At 37.6% G+C, this 16,560-nt stretch overlaps 1 protein-coding gene across 1 annotated transcript in view; it reads left to right on the top strand.

Moving 5' to 3' along the window:
• Positions 1-16,560, top strand: part of SNTB2 (syntrophin, beta 2 (dystrophin-associated protein A1, 59kDa, basic component 2)) — a 104,569-nt gene that overhangs the window by 6,284 nt on the left and 81,725 nt on the right. The window lies entirely within an intron of this gene.

Genomic DNA, 16,560 nt, shown 5'->3' with positions numbered 1-16,560 from the left:
GGGGGGGGGGGGGGGGAGATGGGTGCAACAATGAATGAATGGAATTCCAAAATTTCTGTAGATGTTCACTGAAATGAAAAATAAAGAAATTAAATTAAAAAAAAAAGAAAGGGAATACATAAATATTGGCATACTAGGAAAAAAGAAGAAATTGGGTCTATTCTGACACTTTAGAATTCATATTTTAAAGCTATAAAATGAATAGATATAAAATTAGACTACACATGAAAAATGTTCCACAGGAAGTTAGAGAAGATGGTATAAAGTATTTATCTTGAGGTATGACTTTTGAGGGGAAAAAATCAATATTTTTTAGCACTTCTCACTGGATATTATTAAAAATCATTTATCAGTGCCTAAATGGAATTCTAAAGCATTGCTACCAAATCTCCTGAATTTGTAAATTGATTCATTATCTAGACGAGGTGGCCTGGGGTGAGTTTAAATTCAGAATTGAAAATTTTTACATTCAGAATAATTTGTAATTTTGAATGTCATAATAATAAGACTTTGTGTATATCAGGGGCTATATAAAAACACTGCCATCACGATTAAGCTGCTAACTTAAAGAAGCTGCTTGGGGATACCAGCTAAAGACTTTCTTCAGTGTTTGTTAGACAAGAGACTCTTAGGGAAAACATTTTTTATTTTGATTGAGACTTTGTGCATATATTCATTAATCATATATTCATAAATCATACCTCTTAAAGGACAGTACTGTTGTCAGGATGTTTGTGAGGGTTTTTAGTGTTTCTTTTTATTTAACATGTGTCTTTATGTTTTACTTGACTAGGTAGATTTGATTGTAGAGAATCTGTATTTCTGGCGGGTTTAATTCTTATAGCGTCCCCTTCTTACTAAAATATGGCACTATCCCCAAGTTATTACCAAAATATATGGGGAATTAATTAATACAAAGTGATGATGAAAATGCTTAAACTGTTTTCAGGGACCATACCAGGCTCTAATTTATTTAGATCTCGGAGATAGTTTCCATTCTGGTGTTCCCTGCTTTATTGTCCTTCCTGTGTAAAGGTTGCTCAACTCTGTGACCAAATGTGTGCCTTTGTACTTAAGGGGTGAGGTTATATGCCTGTGGTGTTCTGCTGTTCTCAGCTGACTGTTCAGGGAGTTCAACCAGAGTCCTTGGCTGTGTTGGCGCTTGTTAAATGGGCAAAATGCAAGCAAGTGGAATTTAGTTAGCACACTGTTCTAAGTAAGTGAACAGAAGATAATAATATCACTTGCAAGCACCTCTCACATAAAAGTCTAACAGTACTTTACATTTTTATCAGGATGAGTTTTTGTTCATCTGTGTTGTTGGTGTTTTGTGGGGTTTTTTTATACATGAAAATGTTTATTTTTTAATACTAGTTTATTTTATCTGTGTCTTTTTAATCTCTACTTTTTTCATTTGATCATAATACTTTCTTTTTAAAAAGCTTTTATTTTATATTGGTTTGCTTACAAAATGCATACACACTGTACCTCACCTGTTCTTCTTTCACATTGCATTACACTGTCTTTTTAAAATTTTTTAAAACTTTATTTTATTATTTTTTGTGTGTGTACCATCAAATCAGATCTTACTGGTACAGGAAGAGATTGCCTTTCCTTCTCCAGCAGAGTATCTGGTGGATTCGAATGGCATACTTCTGGGATTGCAGTGCAGCTTCTTGCCATTAGGCTACCATAACTCCTTTGCATTACACTATCTTTTGAGGTGACTGGGCTGTTTACTTTTGTTTCACAGATGATTAATCAGAGCTTCACCAAGGTTAAGTGACTTACCTAAATTCTCAGAAATTTTTTCTTTCAGGGGAAAAATTTTTGTTTCCTTTAGGCAAGAAGGAAAGTCTTACCTGGGATTTCGGGGAGGGGGAATAGAACACTTCATTTTACAAATGACAAATTAAAGACTGGAGAGACTAAGTGACTGCTTGAGGTCACCTAGTGAATTAGCTGTAGAACTTGGACCCAAATTCAGTCAGATGCTTTCTCTCCTGTATCTGCTACTTACATTCAGATCTTTAAGTATGTCCTGTGTATCATCTCATTCCCCTGTCCTAGGAAAGATCAGTGTACAGAATAATTTAAAAATGATTCTTGTCATCAAAAAACTTAAAGTTAAATTGAGATGGGGAAACCATCACCTAAGGAGTAATTGCTAAAATGTGTAGCACTAATTCTTCCAAGAATTGGATTTGGGAAAAGAAAGTCAAGTTGAATAGATAGATTAAAGCTAGATTATGGAATGTCTTGAAAGCCAGCCTGAAGAATTTGGGTATTTTTCATTCTGTCAATATTTACTAAGTATCTACTGTAAAAAAGATGTTATGATGCATGCTAAGAGTTCAGTGCTTTAATAAAAGTAAGAACAAAGTACTTTGAGAGCAGAGATAGAAGTACAAAGGGATAGTGTCAAAGGCAAGAAAGTGATAAGTAGCTGCTGTGTTGGAAAGAGTGATTCAGCATGGGTGAGCTGTGGGAGGTGTGGACCGGGAGAGCAGGCTTCAAAGGAGGGAAGGAAAGAGATTATGTAGGGTTTTGTCTCTTTTGCCAAACCATGGTCTCCAAGAGGGGTTTACATGTTTTGTTTTGTTTTTTTAAACTGAGAGGAAAGTTTAAATTAAGTCTCATTAATATTTAACATATAAATTACCCTGGTTCCCTCACTTGATTTTATAAGACTATCTATGCCAAAGCACATGTGATGTCCTGAGGGTACAGTGCAAGCAGAGGTGTTAGTAGTAATGACTTTATGGTAGTGCAACTTGGTACCATTTACTTGAAGCTGGTGGGTAGATTCATGCTACATTGTTGCTTTTAAATAATTTTATTTTCACATAGAGGCCAACTAGCTTAAAAATTTGCACAAAGAAATGTTAAACAAGTAATAAGTAAAAGATAGAATATCTTTTTCTCCTGATAGGAGCTCATCACATTTCATAATCTGTTGGGTAAAGTCCACCTACAACAGTGACATTTTCAGGAAAAATATTTAAAATATAAACTTATGCACTTTATCATTAATAATGAAATTTACCTTCAGAATATGTTGTACATTGAGTCATATAGTAGCTATTAATCATACTATGTTATGAGCGTTTGTTTTAATGTGTCTGTTTCATCTTTATCTCTCTGCATATCTGTTTTTATATATTTCATCAGATAGGCTTTAGTAAATATAGATTGAATAGAAACATAAGTGTATACTAAAATTTTTATTTATAGATGTATGCTCTCAGAAAGGTTTTGAGGTCACTTCTACAGGCATGGGAGCCACCAAAGTGCTGTAAATGACAGGGTCACATTTTACAAAGACCAGAATGGCAGATGGTGTGTAGAAGTTCAAGATGTGAGATAAGGAAGAGCTTTGTAAAACCATAAGGGCAGAGAGACTGGGTGAGATCATATAAGCTGAAAAAATATTAAGGGGACAGAAACAAAAGTACTAAGTGATAAGTTTGTTTGGTACTGAAGAAGAAAGAGGAGTGGACAGTACCTCCCAGATTTCTGGCTTCAAAAACTGGGTAGATTAAAACCAAACTGAATGGGGAGGAACTAGGATTTGGAATAAAGATAAGCTTGATTTTGGACATGTTGAATTTAAATTGCTTATGTGACTTCCTGATAGATAAAAACCAATATAGCAGGTTGAAAGTACAGGTCTGTGTGTTGCTGTTAGGTGCGTTCAAGTCAAGTACAACTTATAATCATACAGCCCTAGGAAACTGAACCCTGTCCTAGCTGTGTTTCCATTGTTCTTTAGTACCATAGAGTCGGAACCAGCCCAGAGCTGACCCCACAGAAGGTTTTCAGAAGCAGTAAATTACATGGGAGGAGACAGCCCATTTTTCTTCCACAGAGCAGCTGGTGGATTTTAATCATGTACCTTTGCATTGCCTGTGCAGTTCTTTAACACTGAGCCACCAGCTGCTCCTTGGAACCAAGGATTTTGAAACTATTTCTTATACTTTGAGCATGTTGTCAGGAAGGGCCAGTTCTTGGAGAAGGACATCATGCTTGAAAGGGTGGAGGGCTAGTACAAGAGAGGAAGACCCTGGATGGGGTGAATTGACATAGTGACTGTGACCATGTATGTGGCCAGGTATGTCAGAGACGGTGAGGTTGGCCCAGAATAGGGCAAGGTTCAGAGCTATTATTTATAAGGTCACTATAAGGTCACTATGAGTCGTAGTTGACTCAACAGCAATAACAAGCCGCCAGAGCTCCCTGTCTTATTCCTCTGGTCAAGAGAAATATTTGAATTTTGGTTTCTGAGATGCCTAAATAGAGTTGATAATTGAACCCGTGACTGTGGATGAAGTCACTGAGAGAAAATACAGATAAGAAGAGAAGAACCAAGATGGAATCACAGAATTTAAGACAAGAATCAAGAAGAAAAAGTCTGCAAAGGAATGACAGAGGCAGTAGAAGGAAAGGGTAGAGAAGTTAGTACAGTGAGATCAAGGAGGGTAAGAGTTTAAAGGAGGAGAAAATTACCAGCATCTTTGGATGCTACAGAAGGCAAGAGAAAAATGAATACATTAGATTTGATCTGTAGTATACAAGATTCTTTGGTGTGCTTGGTAAGAACAGTATCATTGGAGTGGCAAGAACAGAAAATAACAGATAGATTGAACTTTGAAAAAAGGTTTCTTAACTGATAGAACTCCCAAGATTGTGGCGCGTAGGCAGCTTTCAAACCTGGAACCTACCCCACCCCTGGATTCTGAACCCAACAATAAAACTGTAAAATGAACAGTAACACTCATGAGAAATTTATTCCTCAGAATTATCAATCACAGAAGGCCAAAAAAGGGTAGAATCTGCCCTAAAACAAAACTCAGAAAGCAAAAAAGAAGGATGAATGGAAACAGAGAACTCAAGAAGAATGATGTTGCATTGAGGGAACTGCAAGAACTGTCACAAAACTACACGTGTAGAAATTGTTGAATGGAAGCCTAATTTATAAACTTTGAGCCAAGCCACAGTTGTTGTTTTAAAAGTTTCTTAGCAAAAATAAAGAAACAGTTGAATAGAATGTCCAAGGTAGAGCTTCTTTGTCTGGCTATTTGTCTTGAGTTGGGGTTATTTGTTTTTGGGTTTTGGTTTTTTGGTTGTGGTTGGTTTTTTTTGTTTGTTTGTTTGTTTTGTCTTATTTTTAATGGAAAAGAATTGAGGCATGTTTGTACCACCCGGCAAAAAGGCCACCAGAGAGGAAGAAAAGTTGAAGAGACAGGAGAGAAGGTGAAAACTGATGCAATCTGTTTTTGAGCCAGGAAGTGACATGATGAGAACAGAATTTTTGGATAGCAGCAGTAGATGACTGAATTCAACGCAGAAGAAAGACCAAGCGTAGGAAAAACTATAGCTGCTATGGTGAAATAATCCAAGCCTAGAGGTGATAAAGGTTTTCTTTGGGTGATAATAAGGATGGCAGTAAGAATAGAGGAGAAGATTCAATTCAGGAAACATTTTTTAAAGCAGATGACTCTTGCAAGAGAAGAGAACTGGGGCCTTTTCTTGCCTAGACTGCCTCTTGCTAACTGACAATATTCCCCAAACTTCATACTTGGCGAGAATCTCTGTAACAGGAAGCCTCTGTTGCCAGCAGGAGCTTTTGATCACCAGGAATATTAGAGTGAAAAACTGAGAGCAGCTTATGGTGACAGATCAGATACAGTGAATTAGCCCTGAGATTTCTATGAAAGGACCAAAGAATATTTCAGATTGGTGACAAAACATGGAATTAAAGGAGAATTTTGCTTGTACAATTCAGCGTTCCTATAAAACACTAATGTGATGTTCATAGCTCTATCCTATGACTGTGGAGAGTGAGAAGAAAATGTTCTATTTCTAAACATTATAAGTGATCACACAGAATAAGAGCATTATTTTCTCTTTATAGGTTTTTTTTTTAACATGAAAAAAGAGCTTTGACTTCTGGTGGAAAATAAGTAGAATGTTCTTGTGAGTTTAATATTTTGTATCTAGAGAAAGACAACTTTTTTGGGTTATTTTAAGTGCTTTTCAAAGGAAAACAGATTTTTTCCTACTGTTTGTGTTCAATTTCAGTGTAAAATCAAAAGTATTTATGAAGTAATTCTATATACTAACAAAATGCCAATAATTATGGTGCCAACAGAATATTTCTTTGGAGAGAACTAAACAGTTACAGAATTCAAACTTGGTTTTAGTTTTATCACCAGAGTCCCAGGACATTTTTAGAATTCTTTGAAATGTAACTAGTTGAAAGATACATGAAAGAATTTTTTTTCCTTCCTACTATCTTGTGACCTTGTTTTTAGTTTTGTAAATCATATAGGCTATGAAACATAAACTTGATGAGATAGATGAGAAAGTTGAGATCGTATATTTTCCAATTTAATTACTCTGCTATGTATATAAGATACTACTATTCACATACGGTAAAAGGGAAAGTTTTGTTTTGTCTTTTATTTTTTTCCCCAAAAGACCCAGAAAAGTGTGGAATACACTTTTAATTTTTTTTAAATAAATTGTCTTTAAGCCAGCAAGAATGAAAAAAGAAAAGACATTTGTCTTAGTCAAGGCTCTTTTGATTTCAAAATACAGAAATCTATATAAACAAATTTATATGTGAATTGTAAAGGTACTGACAAGTCTCGGGATCCAGGAGAAAGCTTCTTTCATGGCTCACTTTTCCTGATCTCAGAGTTTCTTCCTCTCCAAGTACATCTGCTGCATCAGCTATGTTCTCATCCTTTTACAGTTTTGTGTTTTGGTGGTTTTTGTTTGTTTGTTTTGGGGTTTTTTTTACATTTAACTCTTTACCTCACATTTTATTTTGGCATATGATTTGCAGTAGAGGTTTAACTTTTTGTTTTTCCAAATGTTTAACTGGTGTCTCAGCACTATTTGTCAGATAACTCTCTAGCGTGCTTAGTTGTGATAGATTCGTGGTGGCTCCCTGCCTGGAATGCCTTGTGGGGAAAGATCCCAAAATCATTTCTGGGTTCAGCATGAAACAGTGCTGTGATTTATCAGAGATGTCTGCAGTGAATGTGCTAGAGGGTGAGGTGGATACATTCGACCTACGTGCCACCATAGACTTACTGATTTGGTTGGGTTTCCCCCCCTTTTTAATTTTAAATGCACCATTTAAAAAAAATGTACTTTTTCTCTTTACCATCAGGTTGGATCCACTAATAGCTGACCTCTCTTCCTCCTGCCAATAGTTCTGAGGGAGAAAGGTAGATAATCTCCTTCTATGCAATTTATAATTTCCAAAAACTGGCTGGAGGGTCACCTATGAATTGGTACCTCTTTGATGGCATTGGAATTTTTGGTAGGTTTTTTATAGATTTAAATTTTTAGGTTGTGGGGACTGATTCTGCATTTTCTACTTTATTCTGTTTGAATGTTTTGTAGTATACCTGGACCAAAAAACAACATCATGATAAATGAAGAAATTGACATTTTTATTTTGGTCTACTTTAATTAGCAGTTAACATTCATAGAAGCAAGAGTCTGCATTTCACAAGGACACATCTGATGCAACAATATCTTTAAGATTTCTTGAAAAGAAATAAAAATCTCCTCAATTGGACCAGTAGGCAACATCATAATCAATGGAAAAAAGATTGAAATTGTCAATGAGTTCATTTTGCTTGGATCTACAGTCAGCGCCCATGCTAGTCACAGTCAAGAAATCAAAAAATGTGTTGCACTGGGCAAAACTGCTGTCAAAGGACCACTTTGAAGTGGTAAATAGCAAGGGTGTATGGTATAAAACTAAGATGTGCCTCCCTCAAGCCATGATATTTTCGTTTGCTTCTTACATATCTGAAAGTTGGACAGTGGAAAAGGAAAACCAAATAATTGATATCTTGAACTGTGTTGTTGAGAAAGAGTATTGACTTACCTAATTGGTTGCCTAATGAATATATAAATCTGTCTTGGAAGAAGGGCAATTAGGGGGCTTTTTAAAGATAATGATGGGAAAACTCATCGCATATGCTTTGGGTATATTGTCAGAAGGGACCAGTCCTTGGTTAAAGACATCGTGCAAGGAAAAGAGAAAGAGAGGAAGACTTTGAGTGAGAAGGGTTGAAGCAGTGACTACAGCAATGGGCTTGAACATGGTCATGAGGGTGGTGCAGGATAGGGCAGAGTTTCAATCTATTGTTCTTAAGGTCACTGTGAGTCAGAGTTGACTAGATGGCACCTAATAATAACAACAGTAAGATATATCTTCTCTGATTTAGAGGTTACAGTGTAGCCATTCCCTTGATGATATCTGATACAATATAATTATTCTTCTGATAAGAGAAGATATGGTGTAATCACTGATACATTTGATAAGATATGATTACCCAGGGGAGCTCTGGTGGCCTAGTGACAAGAAGCTACAACTACAATCCCAGAGGCGCAAGGTTCGAATCCACTAGCTGCTCTGCCGGGGAAGGAGGGACAATCTCCTCCTGTACCAGTCAGATCTGATTTGACGGTACACTCACACAAAAATAATAAATAAAAAAAAGATATGATGACCCATATTTAATATGTCATCTAGACTTGATGAAATACATTGTAATCACAGCTGGAGTGCTCCTTAGAGGCAGGGATGGCAAGACCTCATCTTATCAGAAGCCAAATCCTAAAGACTGAAATCATGCTTAGAAAAATAGAAGGTCAGGAAAATTCTCAACAAGATGGATTGATTCAGTGACTGATTAACTACAGCAGAGATTGTGAGGGTGACACAGGATTTGGCATGATTTTATTCCATTGTGTAAAGAGTTGTGTGGAAATTATGAACGATATCATTAATACCACACGCAAGCAAGATTCTACTGAAAATTGATCAAAAATGACTGGAGCAACACATCAGCAGAGAACTGCCAGATGTGCAGGCTGGGTTTAGAAGAGACAGTGATACTAGTGGTATTATAGCTAATGTTAGATGGATCTTGGCCAAAACCAGAGAGTATAAGAAGAATGTCTATCTGGGTTTCATTGACTATGCAAAGACTTTTGACTGTGTGGATCACAACAAAGTGTGGCTGACTCTGAGAAAAATGGGAATCCCAGAACATTTGATTGTGCTTATGTGAAACCTATACTTGAACCAGGAGGCAGTCGTCAAAACAGAACAAGGAGACACTGCTTGTTTTAAACTGGGAAGGGTTTCCGCCAGGGATGTATTCTGTCCCCATACCTTTTCAATCTGTATGCAGAACAGATCATCCAGGAGGCTGGGCTGTATGAGGAGGAATGTGGCATCCAGATTGGAGAAAGTTTCATCAACAACCTGCGTTATGCAGATGACACAACCCTGCTTGCTGAAACTGAGGAGGACCTGAAGCGCTTGCTGGAGAAGGTCAAGAATTGCAGCCTTCAATATGGATTGAAGCTCAACATCAAGAAAACAAAGATTCTCACCACTGGGCCAATTGGCAGCATTATAATGGATGGTGAAGAAATTGAGATTGTTAACAGTTTTAGTTTGCTTGACTTCACATCTGTACTCTTCATACCAGCAGCCAGAAAATCCGGAGAGATGAATTGCGTTGGGAAAGTTAACTGTCAGGGATCCCTCCAGAGTACTGAAGAGCAATGACAGGCTGGAGACTAAGGTTCACCTGATCCAGGCCATAGTCTTCGCAAAAGTGTGCTATGCGTCAGAGCGCCGAACAATGACTATGGATGATAGAAAAAGAATTGATGCCTTTGAGCTGTGGTGTTGGAGAAGAGTATTAAATATACCATGGACTGCTAGGAGAACAAACAAATTTGTCCTGGAGAGGGTGAAACCAGGCTGCTCCTTGGAGGCAAGGATTCTGAAGCTTCATCTGACATACTTTGGCCATATTGCAAGGAGGGAACGGTCCTTGGAGAGGGACATCATGTTTGGGAGGATGGAGAGACAGTGCAAGAGCGGAAGACCTTCAGTGAGGTGGATCGATTCAGTGATTGGGATAATGGGAGTGGGTGTGTCACAGACGGTGAGGTTGGCACAGGATAGAGCGGTATTTAGGGACCTTATACATATAGGGTGCCTGTGAGTCACATGCGACTCAATGGTACATAAGAACAGCATTGTTACATCTAGCCACAGTAATTACTTCCATGATAAAATCTATTTTGAGCAATCATTCATTTCAAAGGGAATAGAGTGGAAATAGGTTTTTCTGACCATTGTATTAGCCCCCATCAGGGCAGGATGCATGGTCTCCAGCTACCTTAACTGCAGACACATTGTCTTGCAAATTATCAATAGCTGTGGGATTGATAAAGAGAATGTTTTCCACACTATGAAAAAATGGAGATGATTGTGGCAGAGAGATTGTGAAGAGACACTGGCAAGATGTAACCAGAAGAACCCTGGTGAAAAAAGGTTGCAGTTAAAGGTTTTGCTTGCTGGATGATGGAAAAGCTGACTTGTAACTACTCTGAAATAACAGCCACAGTTGAAGGTTTTGCTTGTTGAGTGGCTGAATGAAGGAAAAGTTAACGTATGACTGCTCTGAAGTAAAGTTTTCTGGATGGTTGAGGAAACCAGAGGCGTCTTGCACTTGTGCCATTGAATGGAACTTCGATTTTCACTAGTTGAGGAATTGGGCCTTGTTAATCTGGCTTGAGACTGCTGGACTAAACCTGGACTTGCGTTGCGAAATATTCTTTGCCTCCCCTACTTTCCACCCCATTTCTTTGATAAACCCTTTTGTGAGTAAAGTCTGTGAGTTAATTTGCAGCAAACATCAGGTCCAGTGATTGGTAGAAATAGGTGCAGGAGCATGTAGGGTGGCATGTCTGACTATGTCACTATTTGTTTAATACTATGGGTATTATTGATGGGAACAGTTTCCTGTTATGAAACAGGTAGGAAGCAGACTTGGCCACCCCCACGTGACATCCACTCCTTTCACTGGCAGCATACATCAAATATATTTGGACTGAAATATTATTACATTCAAGGCATGATCTGTTCCATTACTTCCTAGGTATATGAAAGTTAGACAGTGAAAAAGGAATTGATTTATTCCAATTTTAGTGGCATTAAAGAATATTGAGTACACAACGGACTGTTGCATCTGTCTGCATGTAGAATCTATTTTTCTTAGTCTTTGCTTTAATTTTTTTTCATACAAGACATAATATAGTCATCTTTTATTAAATGTTCATACTTGCTGCTAGGAAAGGTACTCTGAGAAAAATATGCATTCATAGAGATCCTATTTTTTAAAAAATACCAGAAATGGATTTACAAACACTAATGAATGAATCTAAATTATTTCACACATTACACGTCATAGATGAATACAAGAATACAAATTCAGAGAGCACTTGGAATAAAGGAGCAAGTAATATTTTTTTTAAGTCAGATGATAGAAGGAGTCATGGGATGAGAGCGAAAATGGGGGATGGGTTGGCACGGAAGGAGTCAGGGGATGAGAGTGAAGGTGGGGGATGGGTTGGCATTCTTTGTGAGGAGAATGGCATGTGATAAGAACAAGCAAGTGATATTCAAACCTCAGCAAACACGTTCGTTTTCAAGCTCCTAAGGCATTAATAATTTTAATATTCTACTGACAATAATGATGTTGATTGCCTTCGAGTCGAGCATGACTCAGTGACCCCCTGAACAAAAGGCCTGAAGACCCTTACAACTTATCGACATTTATCAAAGTTCATAGAGTTTCCGGAGGCAAGTTGTTTAGGAAGTGGATGCCACTCCTGCTTCCAAACTTGTCATAGAATGTTATTGGTTGAGTCACCTGGGATGCATAGCGACCCTAAGTACAGCAGCTCTGAACCTTTCCCTGTCCTGATACAGTCTTACTAATACTGACACACCAACCCCCACTGTCCCAGTCACTGTATCAATCCATCTGGGGTCTTCCGCTCCTGGGCTGTCTGTCCACCCTTCTGAGCTTGATATCCTTTTCCAAAGGCTATTTTTTTTCTGGTCACATGCCCAAAGTAAGTGAGGTTCTAGAGCTTCAAAATCCTAGCCTCCAAGAAAAGACTAGGTTTCACCCTCTATAAGACAGACCTATTTGTTTTCTTGGCAAATAATGACAATAATGATACAACCTCTTAAATACTCTTAGGATACCAACAAAGGGAGTGAACAGCCTCACCTACCATGTAGTGCCTCTACCTTCCTCCCTAGAAAGAAGACCACCCACCTGGCTAAACTAAGATGGAATGTCCCTCCCTTCTCTCCCTAAAGACCCTTACTATAAAACCTACTCCAATCCACTTTAGGGTACAGTATTTCCCTGGTCTGTCCCTCTGCCTATTTTTCTCTCTGCAGACCAAGGAATCCGCCTGAGAGACCCCTTAAGAAAGCTTATTTGGCTTAAAAAATATATATATTCTTAGGATAATCTTATTCTTGCTAGCTTTCTTGCTATTCTTTATTACTTGCTAACTACTTTTAATGCAAAGATTATTTTTTAATTATTCTAGCCAAACTTTAGGTAATGCTTAGTGCTTATGCTTTTGCTATAGTAATATGTTATTCTTTTGCAGAAATCATTGATTTGTGGCATAGTATTCTCCAATCTGTGTCCACTTTTACAAATACTTGCCTGAGTCAAGCACAGTCTCTTTCATAGGGATTTGTCTTCTTACATTACTGTAATAATTGGCCAGTAAAAAAAATTTTAAGTATTTTATTGCAATAAGGAATATCTATATTTAGAAAAAATGAGACCTTTGAATTGTGGTGTTAATGAAGAGCATTAAATATACAGTGAACTGCCAAAAGAACAATTAACTCAGTCTTGGATGACATGCAGCTAGGATTCTCCTTGGTGGCAAAGATAGTGCAGCAGCATCTTACATACATGCTGGCATGTTGTCAAGAGGAGCCATTTGTTGGGGAAAGATGTCATGCAGGGAAAAGAAGAAAAAGAGTGAAAGAGGGAAACCCTCGGCTTTGATTAGCACAAGTGACAGCAGCAATGGGCTTGAGCATAGCAAAGATGGTGAGGATGGGATAGGATAGGGCAAGGTTCCATTTGTTGTTAACAGAGTTGTTGTAAATTTTAGTGGACTGATGGCACCTAACAACTAAGCATTGTAACAACTAAACAGCAATGGTGTCTCTTTGGAGACTAAGGTGCGTCTGATACAGGCCATGGTCTTCGCAGTCACCTGTTATGCATCAGAGAGTTGTACAGTGACCAAGGAGGCTAGAAGGAGAATTGATGCCTTTGAGCTGTGGTGCTGGAGAAGAGTATTGAGAATACCATGGACTGCTAGGAAAACAAATTTGTCCTGGAAAGGGTTAAACCGGGTGGCTCCTTGGAGGCAAGGATTCTGAGGCTCCGTCTAACATACTTTGGACATGTTGTGAGGAGAGACCGGTCCTTGGAGAGGGACATCATGCTGGGTAGAGTAGAGGGACAGCGCAGGAGGGGAAGGCCCTCTTTGAGGTGGATTGATTCAGTGATTGGGATAATTGGGTTGGGAGTGTCGGAGACAGTGCGATTGGCACAGGACAGAGCGGAGTTTAGGGCTGTTGTACATAGGGTCGCTATGAGTCGCAGGCGACTCGACGGCACATAACAACAACAACAACTAAACAGCATATTCTACAAGACCACTAGTACTATATGCCATATTTTAGATACCAAGACTAAATATTCTGTATGTCTTTTCAACAAGAATTAATCACATTCTAGAGTTATGAATGCATTTCTTTCTACAGGGAATGTGATTTAAAAAGGTTGAGGAAATTAAGCTGAATTCAGCTCTACAGGTAAGTATAATGCTGCAAAACCACAAACAAAAAAACGAAAATGAATTTGTGAAAAACATGCTTCTTTGCAGATGTTTTAGTATTGATCTGCTTTTATTTTTACTGTAAGAGTTAATTTTGTACTTAACACTGTTATTTTAAGATAAAGAGTAATTAATGATGGTACTCACAAGAGAGGGTTAAACCAGGCTACTCCTTGGAGGCAAGGATTCTGGGGCTTCGTCTGACATACTTTGGACATGTTGTGAGGAGAGACCGGTCTTTGGAGAGGGACATCATGCTGGGTAGAGTAGAGGGACAGCGCAGGAGGGGAACACCCTCTATGAGGTGGATTGATTCAGTGACTGGGATAATCGGGATGGGTGTGTCAGAGGCAGTGCGATTGGCACAGGACAGAGCAGGGTTTAGGGCTGTTATACGTAGAGTCGCTATGAGTCGCAAACGACTCGACGGCACATAACAACAACAACTCACAAGATTAGTATAAAGTGTTTATACTGAAAATTTTAAAAAGTGAAATAAGTTTAATTGTTGCCAGGCAGTTTTTCAGATCTGGCAGGCAGTCTTCAGTGGTTGTATTTATGGGTGTATTTTCACACTTACCCTTGACAAGAAAAACTGTGTTTCTTGTGTGCTTCCTTCCCCCCTTCTCTCTTAGATAGGATTGGAAGAAGGATAGTCAAATGTGATTCTTCTACCACTAATAGTTTGCTCTTACTGAACTTTTCTTTCTCTTGTCCTTTCCTACTTCCTCTGTGCTTAAAAATGAAAAGGACGCTTTAGCATTTCCAATCTTGTGAAAGAAGCTTCAAGATTACCTGGCTTTTCAGTGCAAAATTGGCTTATTTTTTTTTTAATTTCATGTTTTATTATATTAATTTTATGAAGGTACAGTTCACATACTGTACAAGTCACCCATTTTTTTTCATTCATATACATTTTGTTTATGGCATTGTAATTACAACTAAATTTCATCATTCATACACATTTCTATAATATTAGTTACAATAGGAACTCTTATTTAAACTATACAGTTTAGTGATGTTTAACTTTTTTTACATTTTACTTTATTAATTTTAATGAACATTTACAGAGATTTTGGATTTTCATTCATTCATTGTTGCACTAAAATTGGCTTATTTTTGGGGCATACAAGACATGATACTTGGACAAAAATACAGAACAGCATTTCTGATGGTCATTAACTCTCTATGTGACTTTGAGGAGGAAAATAATTTCAGCATTACAAAGCGTCTATCTTTTATCTATTAAAAATAACCACTTTTTCCAACTACAATATTTTATAATTCTAAATATAGAATTGTTAGAGTGGAGTGTTATAGTTAATAAAAGTTGACCATACACAAATATATTAGTATCAGAGAATTAGCAAATTAATATTTAAAAAGTCTAAATGCAACAATCTTTAATTCAAATTGAACTTCAGGATTTGGAATGACTGATTTCTTTCATTACCTTCCCCCATTTATTGTAGCTCCAGTGATAACAGAGAAGTGCTGAATAAAAATTTAAGATATTTGAAGATAAATCCGCTTTTGCTGCCACCTTTTGTAGTAACTAACAGCTAATCTCCTTTAGAACAACACAGGCAGCATTTACTAAAGTGAATTTTTCTCTAAGCAGAAAATAATCGCTTAGAGAAATATTGACTGCTCTAGGTTATAATTCATTGTGCCACACATTTCTGTGTAACATGGGGTTTCTTCATTGTTCTTTTAGTGAATGAGGGCAAGACTCTGTAGTAAATTACATTCTTAATGAATATTGCAAAGAAAGGCCAAAGTCCAGAAATTAAATGTCAAATATTTCTTCCTCCTTATCTTTTTTAATGTGTAAAGGGGAAATTATTGCTAAATGAAAGAAGAATAGAGTGCTCCAAGCATCATATATCACAGCCTCTTTGTTAGTGCTGTCCTGAAAGCTCCCAATTCATTATAACCTTAGGACAGAATGAAACACTGCTCAGATCTGCACCGTCCTCACAGTCTCTGCTGCAGCAACAGGCTTCAGTCCATCTTGTGGAGGGTCTTTCTCCAGGAACTGACGCCTCTGACAGTCTGTCCTAAAGATGTTAGAGTCTTAACCATGCTTAAATCTAGAGATATCCTGGCTTCATACATTTCAAGGCAGATTTATTTATACTATTGTCAGCCCAGTATATAGTCTCTATTCTTTGCCAGCTTCACAATTCAAAGACATCAGTTCTTCAATCTTCCTTATTCATTCTGACTAGCACATGCAAGTGAAGCAATTGAAACACCAAGGCTTGAGTCAGGAATGCTTTAGTCTTCAATATGATGTCTTTACTTTTTTAATATGTTAAAGAGTGCTTTTGAAAGCAAACTGTCCAGTGCAATACATCATTTTTGACTTCTTGACTGCTGCTTCCATAGACATTGATTGTGTGTGCAGGTGAAATGAGATGTTTTGCATTATATATCATAATTTTAAAATGTTCGTTGTTGAGGGAAACAAACCAAGAACACCACCAGTTGCTATTAAGTGGATGGGCAGTTAACTGCCTCTGAGAACTTACCAAAAGGTCAGCTATAAGTTGTTTTTGACTTGAAGGTACAGTACAACAACAAACTACATCCTTGCAGACATTGTTATATACCTTCAAGTCAGGACCAATTTATAGCTGACTGACTGGTGGTGTTTAGAGGTTGTAAATCACACAGGAGAAGATTGCCTGTCTTTGTTTCATGAAGGAGCCAGTGGATTCGAACCAAGTGTTTTTGAGTTGGAAGCACAACTCTTTTATTATTATAATTATATTA

The sequence above is a fragment of the Elephantulus edwardii genome, unplaced genomic scaffold (assembly GCF_000299155.1).
Source record: "Elephantulus edwardii isolate Elephantulus edwardi_28Jun2011 unplaced genomic scaffold, EleEdw1.0 scaffold00001, whole genome shotgun sequence".
Taxonomy (NCBI): Eukaryota; Metazoa; Chordata; class Mammalia; order Macroscelidea; family Macroscelididae; genus Elephantulus; species Elephantulus edwardii.
This window is presented reverse-complemented; position numbering and strand designations above follow the sequence as displayed.